The 15,294-nt window shown below is 51.5% G+C and overlaps 1 long non-coding RNA gene across 1 annotated transcript in view; it reads right to left on the bottom strand.

Annotated features, from left to right (window-relative positions):
* Positions 1-379: 379 nt before the first annotated feature.
* LOC145533227 (uncharacterized) overlaps positions 380-15,294 on the bottom strand; it is a 36,923-nt gene continuing 22,008 nt past the window's right edge. Inside the window, exon 2 of the long non-coding RNA XR_014073926.1 lies at positions 380-1,341. This is a non-coding gene — a long non-coding RNA (uncharacterized LOC145533227). The remainder of the gene's footprint in view (positions 1,342-15,294) is intronic.

The raw sequence follows: 15,294 nt of genomic DNA, 5'->3' as shown, positions 1-15,294 counted from the left end.
CCTCGGTTTCCTCCTCTGTTCAGAGAGGGGACAAGACCTCACTGCGCTGCAGTAAACAGCCTGTGATCTGCAGGTGGCGGGGAGCCCAGCACGTCGTGAGCCTCGGGGAGCATCAGCCCCACTTCCTCTGCTCCCCGCAGGCCTGGAAGACAGAGCCAGGAAGAAGCAGATGCAGGGGCCAGGAGGTGGTGATCAGCCCTGAAGCCGGAGGGAGGGGACTGGGAGCAGAGCACTGGATGAGGAGCCCACGGCCAGGTCCTGCCTCCAACCCTGCTGTGTGATCTTGGACAGACGATGGACATCTCTGGGCCCCAGAATGCGGGAAAGAAAAGGCTGAGATCCTCTCTCCCTGGGAAGCAAAGCAGGGGGAGGAGCCAAGTTTTCTTTCCATTTTTTATTTTCAGCACAAAGGGCTTGAATGAAAACCAGCTGCACAGACAGAGAATCCTATTGTGAAGGCACCCGAGACTCCGACTCCGGGGCAGGCGGAAGAGGCAGCTCTTGGGTGTTGGGCTGGGTAAACAGAGGCTAGGGTATTGGCCAGACACACGAACAAGCAGGGGACAGCTCCCCATCCTTCAGAGTACTAACCCGGGAGGCTGGGGCCCTCCCTTGGACGTCTCCAGCTGAGCCACCATCTCTGCTTCCAGACAGGGGCCAGCCCTTTCACCTCTCAGAACCTCTGTTTCCTCATCTGCAAAATGGGTACAGCAATCAGCACTTCTCTTTTTAGTAGTGGTAGGTGTGTTGTAATAGGCTCAGGACAGGCTCCTCAGTCAAACAGCGTTGGTCTAATCCTGGCTCTGCCACTCACTGACTGTGTGACTTGGGGTTTCCACCTTCACCTCTCTGTGCCTCAGTTCCCCCATCTGTGAGATGGGCACAAGAGCAGTACTAACCCCCTGGGAAGATGAACTATTTATTATTTTCTTCTTATTATGATTGTCTCATGAGCGCAATCTGGTAAGGCCCCATCCTCAGGAAGTCTTCTTTCCTCTAAATACCAGAGGAATTCATCTCTGCACTTCCATCACGTTATTCTGGAGTGCTTACCATGTGCCAGTCTTGGCAAAGGCAGCATTCCAGAAGAAAGATGTTAAATGCTGGACTTGTGTGTGAAGGGTTCGGCACGTAACATGTGCCCAATCATATCATTCACCCAACACCTGGCCCCCATGGCTGCCCTGTGCTGGGTTCTTGCCGGTCTCCAGAGATACAGCCCTCATTTGGGTCCCAGAGGGTCCAGCTTGGGATGGGAGATTAGCATGTGAAAGAGGCAACATTCTTCGACAGAGGAAGTCCAGGTGGCCTCAAGAACCAGAGGAGGTCAGGGTGGGCTTCCTGGAGGAAGTGAAAATAAACAGCATCTATTAAGAATTATCTTATGTGGTACATAATGCTAAACACCTGAGCACTGTTCTCTTTAGCCCTCTGGGCAAGGTTTTTTTCCTCACACACTTACTCTACGGGTAAGAGACTGAGACCAGAGAGGTTCAGTGACCTGCCAGAAGTCACACAGCAAAGACTTGAAAGAACTGAAACTCAAGCTCCATGGTCTAACTCAGTCACTGCAGTGCTCTCTAGACTGTCTCTCCAGCATCAGACCTTGGATCTGGCTGCTGCTTCTGCTGACACCAGACTCTCACCATCTCCTCCCTGGCAGAAATTGCCCCAAGACAGCCTCCTCTGAAGCCTCCCCTCACACCCTGCATGCCGCCTGAAGGCCTGACACACACAGAAAGAGGTGGTGGGTGAGGAACAGGGCGTTCCTGGGACGAACTCCCAAAAGTCTGGCCCTCCTTCATTCTGGTAAAAAGGAAGGAAGAGAAGGGGCATCTTCTGCATCCTCCCTGCGTGCCCACTCAATTTCACAACAACTCAATGAGGTCAGGTTATTCGCATTTTCTAGAAGAGAACATAGAGAGGCAACTCTGCACCCCCTCCCCTCGCCCCGACGTTGCTGAAGGGGTGAGGGGAGCAACCGCCAGGTGAGCTGGGGTCTCCGAAGCATCTCCGAGCCCCTGTTTGCCTATTTGGGACCTGGGACCTGCCTCTCAGGGCCGCAAGAGAAACGAGGCACACAGGGCCTTGTTCACCTGGGGCCTGGCTGGCAGGAAACACTCCACAGGCTGGCGTGATCACTGCTGCTCGTATTATTACTGTCACAGGGACACGCCCCCCACCCCCACCCCCACCCAGGCCTGGAAGTCCTGGATCTGCAGTCCTTCCTGTAATGAAACCCTCCTGCCAAGGCCTCAGCCAGGGGCCCTGATCATTCGTTTAATTATAATCTTTTGGGAGAAGCACACACCCCCATGAGCTACTAGGGGAGATGACTGCGTGGCAGGGGTAACCTGACGCCCCCAGTCGACTAGGCCCCAGGCCTTTGTCTGAGTCCTGGCCAGATTATGCTCCTGTTTTTCTAACCCCAAACCTGGGCTGGCATGAACTCAATGCTCTGCATTGTCCTGGGACCAGGTCCCCCAGGCTGGCAGGGCCCGGCCTTGTCCTTCCTCCACCTGGAGATCCGGCCCCCAGGAGGCGTCTCCGGGGAAATCAGAAACCCAGCAGGGCCCAATTGTCAGCCTCCTGTTTGTGCCCAGTCCTAGGCTTCCTGCACGTCACTGCACCGAACCTTTAAAACTTCCCTGTACGGAGGGGCCCACACTGTGCCCGTTTTCCAGATGGAGAAACTGAGTCCTGGAACATCAAATCATTCCACAAGTTGATGCAGGGGAAAGTGGCAGAGCCTTTCCCAGGAAGGGGGCAGGGTACCCTGGACCCTCAGCTGGAGCCAGGCATCACATCCTGTGAGCAGGAGGTTCTCCTGGGAACCTCCCAGAGTAGAGAAGGAGGAAACCTCAACCGTGGAGCAGAGGATGTCACGGCTAAGGGCTAGGATTTCCCCAACAACTGCTCCAAGTTCAAGTCCAGCTCCGGCCTGGCCTTACACAAAACCCTGCTGCTCTCCACACCTTGGTGAGGAGAGGACTCAGGTTATCAGCTGTGTGAAACACTCAGAAGGTTAAGTACTCGATTGCCAGGTGCTTAAAAAAACAGAGTTTGAAAATGACAAAGGTTACCATCAGGCACATAGCAGCTGCAAAAAGGGAACTAAGTGTGAGGACTGCCCCTTCAGCCTCATCACCCATCACATCCCAGGGGCCAGAACTGAAATCAGAGCAACACCAGGGGCTACCACAGGTGGGGGTAGGGGTGTAAAGTGATGCACATGCCCTCTTTTTTTTTTTTTTGGCCACGCTGCATGGCGTGTAGGATCCTAGTTCCCCGATCAGGGATTGAACCCGTGCCCCCTGCAGTGGAAGCATGGAGCCCTAACCACTGGGTCAGCAGGGAATTCGACATATGTCCTCTTTCGTTCCTCTAGATCAGTGCCTTTTCCATCTTAATACCTGCCTGGGAAGCAGACCCACGTGAATGCCACCAGCCCCACTCTCGGCTTCCTGGGGGGTTCCCTGAATGCAGGAAACATCAGAGACCCAGCGGGGAGGGCAAGGGGAGTGTGGGGACAGCTCCCTCCCTGCGGGCTGTCCTTCTGGAAGGACTCAGCTCCTGCCAGGGCCCTTTCAGTGCAGTCCTTCCCTGCAAGCATCAGCTCCCCACTGCGGCCAGTCCCACACTGCACCTTTCCTCAGAAGTTCCCTTAATCCTGTCCGAAAAGTCTCTTTGTTAAACCCTCCATAGGGTGCTCCATTTGAGAAGGGTCTGTTTCCTGCCAGCCGCTGAATGTTACAGACATGAAATAAACATGGCCCAATGCTGAGATGTGAGGAAGCCAGGTGACGCGGGCCTGGGGCTCATTATACTATCTCTTACGATGTTCTGGGTGGTTGATATGTATTTTCTAAAGAAAGAATGAGACGACCAGAGAGAAAGCAAGCTCAGCAGGCAGGAAGCCCAGCCCATCCGGGGTCCTGGGGGCACACCCTGAGGTCAGTGGAGGTCAGAGGGTCCACACTCACCCGCTGCTGCTCGCTCCTCTGGGCTCCTTCCCACTTTCTCTTTGGCTTGAACCTCCCTGCAGGAAATGGGAACCGCATGGGGGATCACTGCAGAGGGGCCCCCAAGCAGAACTGCTGTGTGCCTCTGGGACCCCTCTGGGACCGTGGGTCCCAGTCAGAGAACGGGCAGCACTGAGGGAATCTGGCTCCAATGGGACCTCACAATTGGTGTGGGGGGGCAGGGGAAACGGGGGACACACTCCGGAGAGCAGACTCCTGGAGGTACTCTCTCCTCTTTAGTTCATCTTCCCAGGCCCCTGTCCAACCCTTTTTGCAGAGAATACTTGGAGGGGTAGGGGGTTGGTGTTTTATTTTTTTTGTTGTTTTTAATACCAACATACACAATGACTCAATGTGTAACTTGTCACACATGCCTAAATGGAATTATTTTGTGTTTACTGTTTTGGTTTGGCGTCTAGCCCCGTTTTTTTTTTTTTTTTTGCTTTTCCTTTTCTGCAGAAGCCTTCTCTCTCACCATGTTGACAGTTGAGAATGGTATCCTGCATATTCTTCTGTAAGCATCAAAATCCTATGCAGATTCCGGCTGGACAAGGGATTTCTTTATCTGTCTTTTTTTTTTTTAACAAATCGGGATCACGTTGTTTGTCAGCATCTTGCTTTTCTCATTCAGGAATACACAAAACAAGACCTCATGCTCAGGTATTCTTAGCAGTGTTATTCATAATCGCCAAAAGGTGACAACACCTAAATGTCCATCAGCAAAAATGGATGGGTAAACATAACGTGGTATATCCACACAATAGAGCGTTATTCGGCCACGAAAATGAATGAAGAACTGATACACGATACAGGAGCCTCAGAAACATTATGCTAATTGAAAAGCCAGATGCAAAAAGTCATGTACTGTATGATTTCATTTGCATGAAATATCCAGACTAGATTAACCCACAGAGACAGAAAGCAGAGTAAAGGTTGCCAGTGACTGGGAGCAGGCTGGGATGAGGGGTGACTTGTTGAGTGGGTAGGGGTCTCTTTTTTGGGGGGCGATGAAAGTGTCTTGGAACTACACAGAGAAGGTGCTTGCTCAACATAGTCAATGTGCTAAACGTCACTGCACTGTACACTCTAAAATCGGCAACTAATTAACGATTAATTAAAATGACTTGGAGATGGAAATGGCAACCCACTCCAATATTCTTGCCTGGAAAATCTCATGGATAGAGGAGCCTGGCGGGCTACAGTTCATGGGGTCGCAAGAGCCGGACATGACTTAGTGACTAAACCACCAAATGACTTATGTTTTGTGAATTTCATCATAATTTTTTTAACTATAAGAAACATAAATGTATACATTCCTCCTTTTGAGAACAAAGGTAGGGGTAAAAAATCCACCTGCCAATGCAGGAGACATGGGTTCCATCCCTGGGTCTAGAAGAACCCCTGGAGAAGGAAATGGCAACTCACTCCAGTATTCTTACTGGACAGAGGAGCCTAGCAGGCTACAGTCCATGGGGGTCACAAAAAGTCAGACACGACTGAGCAATTAAGCAATAACAAGAATACCGTATACACTGTATTTTTCTTTGAATTTTTTCAGTTAAAAAATAAACCCTAGGGGGAGAAATGCCTATGTAACTAAGAATGTTCAAAAACAAACAGAAAAGATTAACCACACAAGGCACCTGGGAAAACCATGAGTCATTCTTTTTAATGGCTGCATAATAGTCCATGGTGTGGCCAGACCAGAATGGACTCACTCATTTCTCCAAAATGATGGATAATGAGTTTTCATTTTCATTCTTTTTTTCCTCCTTTTTTTCCCTCACACACAGGATTTTATTTCACCCTCACTCCAATTCTAAGTTTTTGTTCCCATTCCTCAGGTGAGAAAACCAAGACCCAGAAAGAAGAAAGCCAAGAAGCGACTGAGCCAGAACTCTGAACCAGGACTGTCTGGCCCCAAAGCCACACAGCCCTGGGCCCACTGCTTGTTGGGGATAAACAGGGAACAATACTGACCAAGGACCTGCCCCCTGAGAGCTGGCAGCTTCCTCATTCTAACGAGGGAGACAGATGAGAAACAAGATGAATTGGTGACCTACGTGCCCTGTCCCGGGTGTCAAGGTTATAGGAAGTAAAAAAGGAGGGACAGGGAGAAGGGAATAGTGCAGTCAGGAAACGCCTCGCTGGGAGGATACATCTGGGCAAAGGCCTGAAGCAGGTAAGAGAGAGAGCAAGCCTTGCAGCTTTCACCCATTTAGGGGAACAGTGTTCAAACTGGAGGGAACAGCAAGTGCAAAGATCTGGAGACAGGGAGTGACAAGGAGCTGGGTATTGTTGATGTGTGAAGGGAAAGAAGCAAGGTCAGGCCATAGAGGGCTTATAGACCCACTGAGGAGGCTGGGCTTTATTCTGAGAGTCAGGGAAGATTTCGTAGCAAGACAGATTGGAGGTTAAATTTGGCTTGTGAAAAGCTCCCTCTGGCCTCTCTAGGTGGGGCAGGAAGACCAGGAGAGTATGTCAAAGGTGGCTCCGGCAGGGAGGGGTTGTCATGGAGATGAAGATGGAGAAAAGCTGTCTGGGGCTGAATGACTGGTCCAGCGGCTGGGGAGAGGCCCCACCCACCTCCCCTCTACCTATGCATCCTTGAACTTAATACCCCTTGGAGGAAGCCAGCTCCCAATCTCCCCAGAGAAAGTGCCAAGAGAGGAAGGAGAATTTTGCTGACTCGTGGGCATGGGCCTCCCAACTTCCACAGGGAAGGATGGACGGGGGAATCTAAGTGCAGATGGCGGGGTGGGGAGCCTTGTGGGGTCTGAAAGCAAATAAATAATTACAACTGTACTAAGTGATGGAAAATAGTTAACAGGGTGACCTGGCTCGTGGTAGGGGGGTGTCATCAGGGAGGACTTCCTGGAGGAGGCAGTTGCCTGGGCAAGAATCAGAAGAAGAAGTAGCAGTTTAACTGGGCCAAGGATAGAAGGAAGAGCATCCCAAACAGACGAAACTGCCAAGAGACTGGAGGCAGCCTAATGAGTTCAGGTTCCTGAAACAAGGCCTGGTGGGGCAGAAAGAGCCCTGCGTGCTGAGCCCAGGACAGACAGTGGAGTAAGCCAGGGAACATACCCAACCTGGTGCCACACGTGGTCAGCTCCCGGCAAAGGACGGCTCCTGCTGCCATGGAAACTGTGCGGGTAAAGATGCGCCCGCCATAAACTTCTCTGAGTATCACCACAAGCCAATAGAATAAGAAGATTGGAAGGCCGATTAAAGAAGTCCCTGAAATTGTTCTTCTCTTCGGAGAGACAAGAACAGGGCCCAGGGAACAGAGAGGTTATCAACTTCAACGAGTGAGCTTCCTTGCCCGGCACCAGCCTTCCTGGCTGCCTCTCTGCGCCTTGCAGGACCGCAGGGCAGACCAGCTTTGTCACGCTTGGAGGGGGCCCCTTGGTGGGGCAGATGGCAGCTGGAAAAGCGGGAATGCAACCTGCGCCAGGAGCTGGCTTGCTGCCCGAGGAAGGGGAGCTTCAGAGAGGAGAGACAGAGATACCGAGAAAGAGACAGAGGACAGAGAGGACAGGAGGAGGAGGGAGAGGAGGACAGGAAAGGCAGAGAGCAGAGAGACCGAGAGAAGGGGAGAGGCGGCGGGAAGGAGGGGAACGAGACAGAGGCAGACGGACACAAAGAGGAAGACCCAGAGACAGAGGGAGACAGAGAGGGGCCCGCAGAGCCGGCCTTGGGGACGGGGGCAGAAGGACCCCAGAGCTGCTGAGTCTCCGTGCCTCTGAGTCACCACTGCTGGAGAGATTTTAAGAACCTTGCAAAGATTCCTCGGTCCGATTTTAAAGCACTAACGCTCACTCACTCGCCAAGCGCCCACTGAGCGCCTACTGTAGGCTGCCTGCCAAAAATCGTTCCAGGCACTGGGGTACAGCCCCCAGGCCCAGCTCCCCTCCTGGAGCAGACACCCCGAGGGGACACAGGCATCTTCACATCAGCGGATCCTTGACTGTGTTTCTCCAAACAGAGCTAAAGGGCTTGGAGGGTGGAGACAAGGAGTCGTGGGCAGGGCAGGCTGCTGGGGGCCAGCTGACCCCCAGAGAGAGGGGAAGAAACAGCCGTGTGTTTGGGGAGGGTGCAGAGGGCAGAGAGCTGGAGCAGGAGTTCTTCCTGGAGCCCCGAGGAGGCGAGGTGGGGATGGCGGCGGGGGAGGCCCGTTCAGCGTGGTGACACGACCCCATCACACCAGGCCTCACGGGACCTGGTGGAGCCTCCTAGAGAGGTGGGGTCCTGGGAGAGCGCTGAGCAGGGCAGGGACACGGACTGCCTCAGTTCCAAGGGACACCTCTGGCTGCGGGTAGAGAACCAACCGAGGGGCCCTCGGTGGAAGCAGGGCACCCAGGGAAGGGGCGACCACCCCGATCAGGGCAGAGAGGAGCGGGTGTGAACCAGGCTGAGTCTGCGGAGGTGGGGAGATGGGAAGGAGCCCTCAAGTCCCGCCCTGGTGACGGTGGAGGGACCACAGGGGGACCGGGAGCCTGTTTTAGGGCTCAGCCTCAAGCGCTCTGTGAACCCCCGTTTCCTGATACAACGAATTGCTCCTCCCCGCAGCCCCCACCCGTATCACACACGCCAGAGGACTCACACATTCTCAGTGTCCCTGAGACAAGACCTTAGGAATCTGGGTGCTTCCTTCTGCTGAAGAGTCTGCAGATGGAAAGAAGCAGGGTGGGTCGGGGGCGGGGAAGAGAAGGAAGCGGCACCTGCCCTCATCACAGACCCATGGACGCCTACCCCACACTCTCACCTTCCAGAAACCCGAAGAATGATGGGGAAGGGACTTGCCTGGCAGTCCAGTGGCTAAGACTCCATGCTTCCAGAGCAGGAGGTGTGGATTTGATCCCCGGGGAACTAAGATCCCGCATGCCATTCCACTCGACCAAAAAGAACAATGGGACAGAAGGAAGGCCTCCACCGGAGGTGTGAGCTGAGCCTCTCTGGTGGCAATCATTTTGAGATCTCTAAGTATATCCAATCAACACATGAAAGTCGCTCAGTCGTGTCCGACTCTTGGCGAACTCACGGGCTGTGGCCCTCCAGGCTCCTCTGGTGCATCAACACATGAATCAACATGTGGTTCACCTTAAATTTACCCAGTGTTATAGGTCAATGATACTGCAATGAAGCTGGAAAGTGAAAAGAAGAAGAAAGGCATGCCAGAGCGGGACAAGGACTCCAGGGCCTGTTGCCTCTTTAGGAAACTTTAGGAGTAAGTGATTCATTCCTACCAGAAATGAGAAGAAGACATGATAATAATAGCAGTCAGTGTTCCTGCATACCAACATGCCAAGGGCTTCCCAGATATTATTTCTATTTTTATAAATTATTGTGTATTTGGATTACAAAACTAAGAGACTCACTATTAAAAAAAACAACAACAAACAATGAGAGAGGAGGAAGGGAAAGAAAGGAGGAAGAGAGGGAAGGGAGGAGTTCGCACATCACGGAAATATGTACCTCACTCTCCTCCAGTCACACTGGCCTTCTCACTGCCTTGCAAACACCCCAGGCCTGTGCCTGCCCCCGGGCCTTTGCACTTGCTGTTCTCTCTGCCTGGAATGCTCTTGAGTCAGAGAGCCAGGCACATAGCTCCCTCCCTCCTTGCTCACAGCAGCACTTCCATCATGCCCATCATTCTTCACAGAACTTCCTGCTGCCTGACCCTGTATTGTTTTATGGTCCCTGAGCCACCACTAGAATGCCAGCTCCACGACGGCAGGGATCTCCGTTTGGGTTGTTCACTGCTGTATCCTCTGTCTTCTGAATAACTCCTGGCACCCAGTAGGTGTTCAATAAACAACATTTGCTGTACAGGTGAATGAATAAGTAAATGAAAGTGCACATGAATGAAACGGCTCTCCCTTCAGCGAGGCCGGGAAGAGGAGCTCTCTGAAGGCAGCAACTAGAGCTTATGTGTCCGGCACACAGTAGGCATTTGTGGATTGAACAGGTGGCGAATGGGGTCATGAGGAAATGGGAAGAAAGAAGAAAAGGAAATATTTATCCAGGGCTCCCTGAGCGCCTACCCCGTCCTAAGCCCATCCCATATGTTAGTTCACTTCAGCATCACAACCACCCTATGAGGTTTATTTTAAGCTTATTCTCCAGATGAGGAAAAACTGAGGCTGAGTGAGAAGAAACCTTTTTTTTTCCTAGGTTCCATAGCCAGGAAGGCCTGGCTGAAAGTCGATCCTGTCTGCCTCTAAAGCTAGGGTTCCAAGCTGAATGCATTTGGCCCGTTCATGCTTTCAGCGGTGGCTGAGCACCTACTCTGCACCAGGCACAGGGCTGAACCAGCTGAGTGGGATGTGAGCTCAGGGATGCCAGGCTTTCAACCTTTGTAAGAGAGCCTGGGGGTCCACATTTTCCTGTGAAACTTTTTGCCCTTCAATGCTAGCTACCAAATCAAAATATCAAAAAGCGCTGTGCAGGTAAAAGAAAGTGTGTCTGAGGGCCCCTAGCTGGAGACCCTGAGTCTGGGCTTGGAATCTCTGAGAACATGGACATCATTGACGGTGAAGTAGACAGAGAGAAGGCTTCCTCGGGAAGGTAGCATCAGCCTGGCCCTGGGCTAGAGGAGGATGGGGCCAGCTGAGAGAAGGGAGCCTGCTTGTGGAGAGGCAGGAGGGACCTTGGGCTACTCTCAGGCCACGCTGGGGGTCAGGGCAGTCTCCTGTCCAAGACTCCCCGCTGAAGATGCCCAGCAGGCCGGGCCAGGTTGACACCAGAACACCTGGGGGTCAGAACACCACGGCCTCCCGCCCCCTCCCTGCACCCACGCTCCCTTTCCACCTTCCTTGGGCCCTCTGGGATCTGAGCCGCCTAGCACTTGCTTCCCTGAAGACTCTGTGTCCTCGCAAATTTCCCATGAGGCTGGCTGGAGGGAGACCCTGAGGATGGCCCAGCAGGGCGACTGGGTGGGAGTGCCTGAGCTCTTTCATCCGTCAGTCGTCAGAGACAACAGCGCTTCAAGCAGAAGAAGTCTGAGATCCAAAATACTGTATTGGCTTCAAAGGAAATCATGACACAGACGTGAAATATCTTTGAAATATAATACTATGTCAACCAGGCAAAAGGGTAAGACAATGTCTCTTCCTTTCTTTTTGACTGTATATAAACTCTCTTTAACGGAAGAAGTAGATGCATTTTACGTTTGACACGACTGAACCAGGGTTTGACACCAACTTCATCACTTACTACGTGGGAGACTTTGAGCAAGAGCCTGACTTCTCTGTGCCTCTAATACCTCTTCGGTAAAATGAGGTTGAGGGGAACAACTAGGGTCTAGGGCTGCCAAGTAGCTTAAAGGAGATAATGCTCATTAAACACTTAGAAAATAGGTAGCAGATAATAAGCACAAAGTAAGTGGCACTGATAATTATCATTATCAATACAGTGACACATCGCTATTTCAAATCACAGTGTAAAACACAATGGATTCTGGAGATATCAGTATGAACTCATGTCTAGTGAAATATAGATATAGCTTATTACATGCAGAAATATTTGTAGACAGAATCATATACATGAGTTAGTAAATAGACATGTATTCACACATATATTGGGTTGGTCAAAAATTTCCTTTGTATTTTTCTGTAAGCTGGTATGAAAAATCCAAACAAACTTTTTGGCCAACTCAATATTTCTTTTTTTTTCTGTCACTTTTGAGAAGGCCTAAAAGAAATGCCACCCACTAGCAGTGGACACGCATGGCACCCAGATGGGACTTCCCTGGTGGCATCTTAGTTTCTAACACCACATTCCAGAGAGGAACAAGGGCTCCATGGAGAAATGACTGAGTCTAAGTTTGGGGCAAGAAATATACAAGATGAGCCTAGAGCATTTATTGCACTGGAAGTCAGCAAATGCTCAAAGAAAGAAAGAAAGAAACACCTACATTGATGGTGGTACACCAATGGGCAAGGGAGCCAACTCAAAGAACTCCCACTGGCCAAAGTTGCAACCATTTGAATAATGAAATTAATTAGCATTGAATTATAACTCAAAGTATAAGTGAAATAAATAGCCAGGAGTCCATGCTGATATGACTGAATAAATCGATATATAAAAGAGAACAGACAGATGTGGGCAGAAGAACCCTGAATCATTCGCACAGCAGAGAGTAACCGCCTACTCCCTGGGTGGAGGCGAGCAGAGGGACTTCCTTCTCCCATCTCTTCCAGGTGGCTCAGTGGTTAAAGGATCCACCTGTCAATGCAGGGGACGCTGAAACACAGGTTCAGTCCCTGGGTCGGGGAGATCCCCTGGAGGGGGAAATGGCAACACACTCCAGCATTCTTGCCTGGGGGAATCCCACGGACAGAGGAGCCTGGCGGGCTACAGTCCACGGGGTCGCAAAAGAGTTGGACACGGCTGAGCGAGAGCAGGACGACTTCCTTCCCAAGAGCACTATGTAGAGGAGGGTGGGGGTGGGGAAAGGGTGACTTCACAGTGGAGAGACCTGCAAGCACTGCCTGAGCCAGGTGGTCAAGGTCAACATCAACAGTGATAAATCTCGTTGACAGTGTGCACTCTTGATGTGATATGATAAAAATGGCACTTTACTGCTGAGAGCTTCCTCCTCAAAACTCATAACCCCCACCTAGCTGTGACAAAATCAGCCGACCAGTTCCTCCAATAGAGGAGCAGCCTGCAGAAAACGTCACAGGTATTCCTCAAAACTGTCACTTCACCAAAAGGAAGGCCAAGTCTGGGAAACCATGACAGCCAAGAGGAGCCGAAAGGACAAGATAACAAAATGTGGTGTGGAATCCTAAATGGGATTCTCAAACAGAGAAAAAAAAGACACTGGGTAAAAAATTTTACAAACCTGAATAAATTGCGGACTTTAGTTAATAATAATGCATCAACACTGGTGCATTCACTGCAACAAATGTACCAGATGAACGTTAAAGTGTTCATTGTTGGAGAAGCTAGGTGTAGGGTGCTACCTTTTTCATTTTTCTGTAAATCTAAAACTGTTGTAAAAAATAAAGTCATCCTTAAAAACTAGTGTCTTTTTCCAATATGCCCTCTTATACCTTCTTTTTTAAAATATTTATTTATTTGGCTGGGCCAGATCTTAATTTGGGCAGGCAGGATCTTTAGCTGCAGCCTGTGAAATCATAGTTCCCTGACCAGGGATCGAACCCAGGCCCCTGCATTGAGATCATAGAGTCTTAACCACTGGACCACCAGGAAAGTCCCTTATACACTCTTCTAGGTCATGTAATGACTTTTTCCAAACCCAACTGACGCGTCTTCTATACCAGCAGCTTTATTGTTCTATTTTACTATCCAACCGGTGAGCTTCAGACCTCACGTTTCCAGAACACAGCCTGTTCATCTCCACATGACACCTTTTCTGTCTGGAAATTGCCCCTGAAACCAAAGGACCTGTTCTCCTGACCCTGGAGAAGTTCTTCGGTTAATTCATCCTGTTGATGTCAGTTGTTTAACCTTAATATCCCGCAAATGCCGCTACGGGTTGAACCCTCAGGAGTCATCACTAACTCTGAGTTAAACTGCTTTCTCTCCTCCCTCTTTGCAGTTCCATGACTTTGAGAGGCCCTCCTAGGGCCCTGTGTGCAGCTGAGAAGTGGTCTGAAGGCTCCACCCGGGACGTTCCCCACCACAGAGAATGATCTGCTTCAAAAGCCAGCCATGCTGCAGATGAGAAGCTCTGTAATCGAGTAAGGGAGGGCCCCAACCCCCGACCCCCGACCCCCGACCCCCCTAGACCCCTGCTCCCAGCGTCCCCTGTCCCCTGCTCCCAGCGTCCTCCCTGACCCTGAGGGCAGCTGACACTCTCTGGGAGGAAAGAGCAAAGGGGAAGCCCCTGGCAAGACACCCATTTCTCAGAAGCTCTGGGTTGGAAGTCAGGGGGCCTGGGTTCAAGTCCAGCGTCTGCCTCTGACTCATAGCGTCACCTTTGGCCACTCACTTCCCCTCGTCTGGACCTCATGTTCCTCATCGGGGAGTCAGGGGGTGGACCAGCTGGTCTGCCGAGCCTTCCCCATTTGACAGGCGCTGTTGAAATTGGGGCAGGTGATACCATTCCCCTTCCCAGCAACCCCCTCCATAAGCATGGAAGTCCAGAGACATTCCCAGCTGACAAACTCACATTCCCATCTAACAGACTGGGATGACCTGTCCCCTTTGTATTTCTTGAAAACAGAAAAGCTGCAGGGAGGGGTGGGCAGGTGCTTTTCTTTAAGGTGCCAGTTCCAAAGGGCCCAGGCTCTGGGCTGGAAGTGAATCACCATGAGTTTGCACTTTGTATATTGTAGTCACTCATAACTTTAGCCTTTGTTTATAATAATCACCATTGGAATGAGATTCAGATTCCTCCTGCCTCCGAGGCCCTGAAGGACCCATCAGCTCCCTCCTTCTCCGACCCTCTCCCTCTCCCCGGCTCTGACGCACCTTCCTGTACTTGGAGCCCCTAAGTTGTTCCCACCTCAGGGCCCTGGCCTCTGGGGTTTGCTTCACCATCAATAGCCCTCTTTCAGGTCACAGCCGCTTCTCGGGTAGGCACTCTCCGACCACCCTACTTCAGGAAGTCCCGGCCACTCTCCGTCACACCGTCCTGCCGTGTTGGTCTGAAATGATGCTGTTCCCTTACTCGCATACTGTCTGTCCAAAGGCGGAGATTCTTTTGTCTGTTCTACGATCGGACCACGACCCTCTGCCTAGGACCTGACGCACAGTAGGATCTCAGTACATCCTGGTGGAATGAATGAGCGAATGAAACCCAGATCATAGAACTCGTTGGCAGTGGAGTCTGCAGTCCAAAGAGCTGGCATTTGGTGAGCATCTACTGAAACTCCAATACTCTGGCCACCTGATGTGAAGAACCGATTCCTTGGAAAAGACCCCGATGCTGGGAAAGACTGCAGGTGGGAGAAGAAGGGGACGACAGAGGATGAGATGGTTGGATGGCATCACCGACTCGATGGACATGAGTTTGAGCAAGCTCCCGGAGATGGTGATGGACAGGGAGGCCTGGCGTGCTGCAGTCCATGGGGTCGCAAAGAGTCGGACACGACTGAGCGACGGAACTGAACTGAGCTGTGTGCCAGTCACCACACTATTGTCTCATCCTCCCAGACAGTGGTTTTATGGTCCCCATTTTGCAGTTAAGATCAGGTGTCCCAGGCTTCAGGGCCTTCTAAAGGACAAAGCTGGCCTTGAACTCAGTCTGGGGCCTCCGGCGCCTGGGCTCCATCTCCCCACCAGTGAGGAAGCTGGG

This window comes from Giraffa tippelskirchi, chromosome 13 (assembly GCF_054371585.1).
Source record: "Giraffa tippelskirchi isolate mGirTip1 chromosome 13, T2T-mGirTip1v1.2.pri, whole genome shotgun sequence".
In the NCBI taxonomy this organism is placed as follows: domain Eukaryota; kingdom Metazoa; phylum Chordata; class Mammalia; order Artiodactyla; family Giraffidae; genus Giraffa; species Giraffa tippelskirchi.
This window is presented reverse-complemented; position numbering and strand designations above follow the sequence as displayed.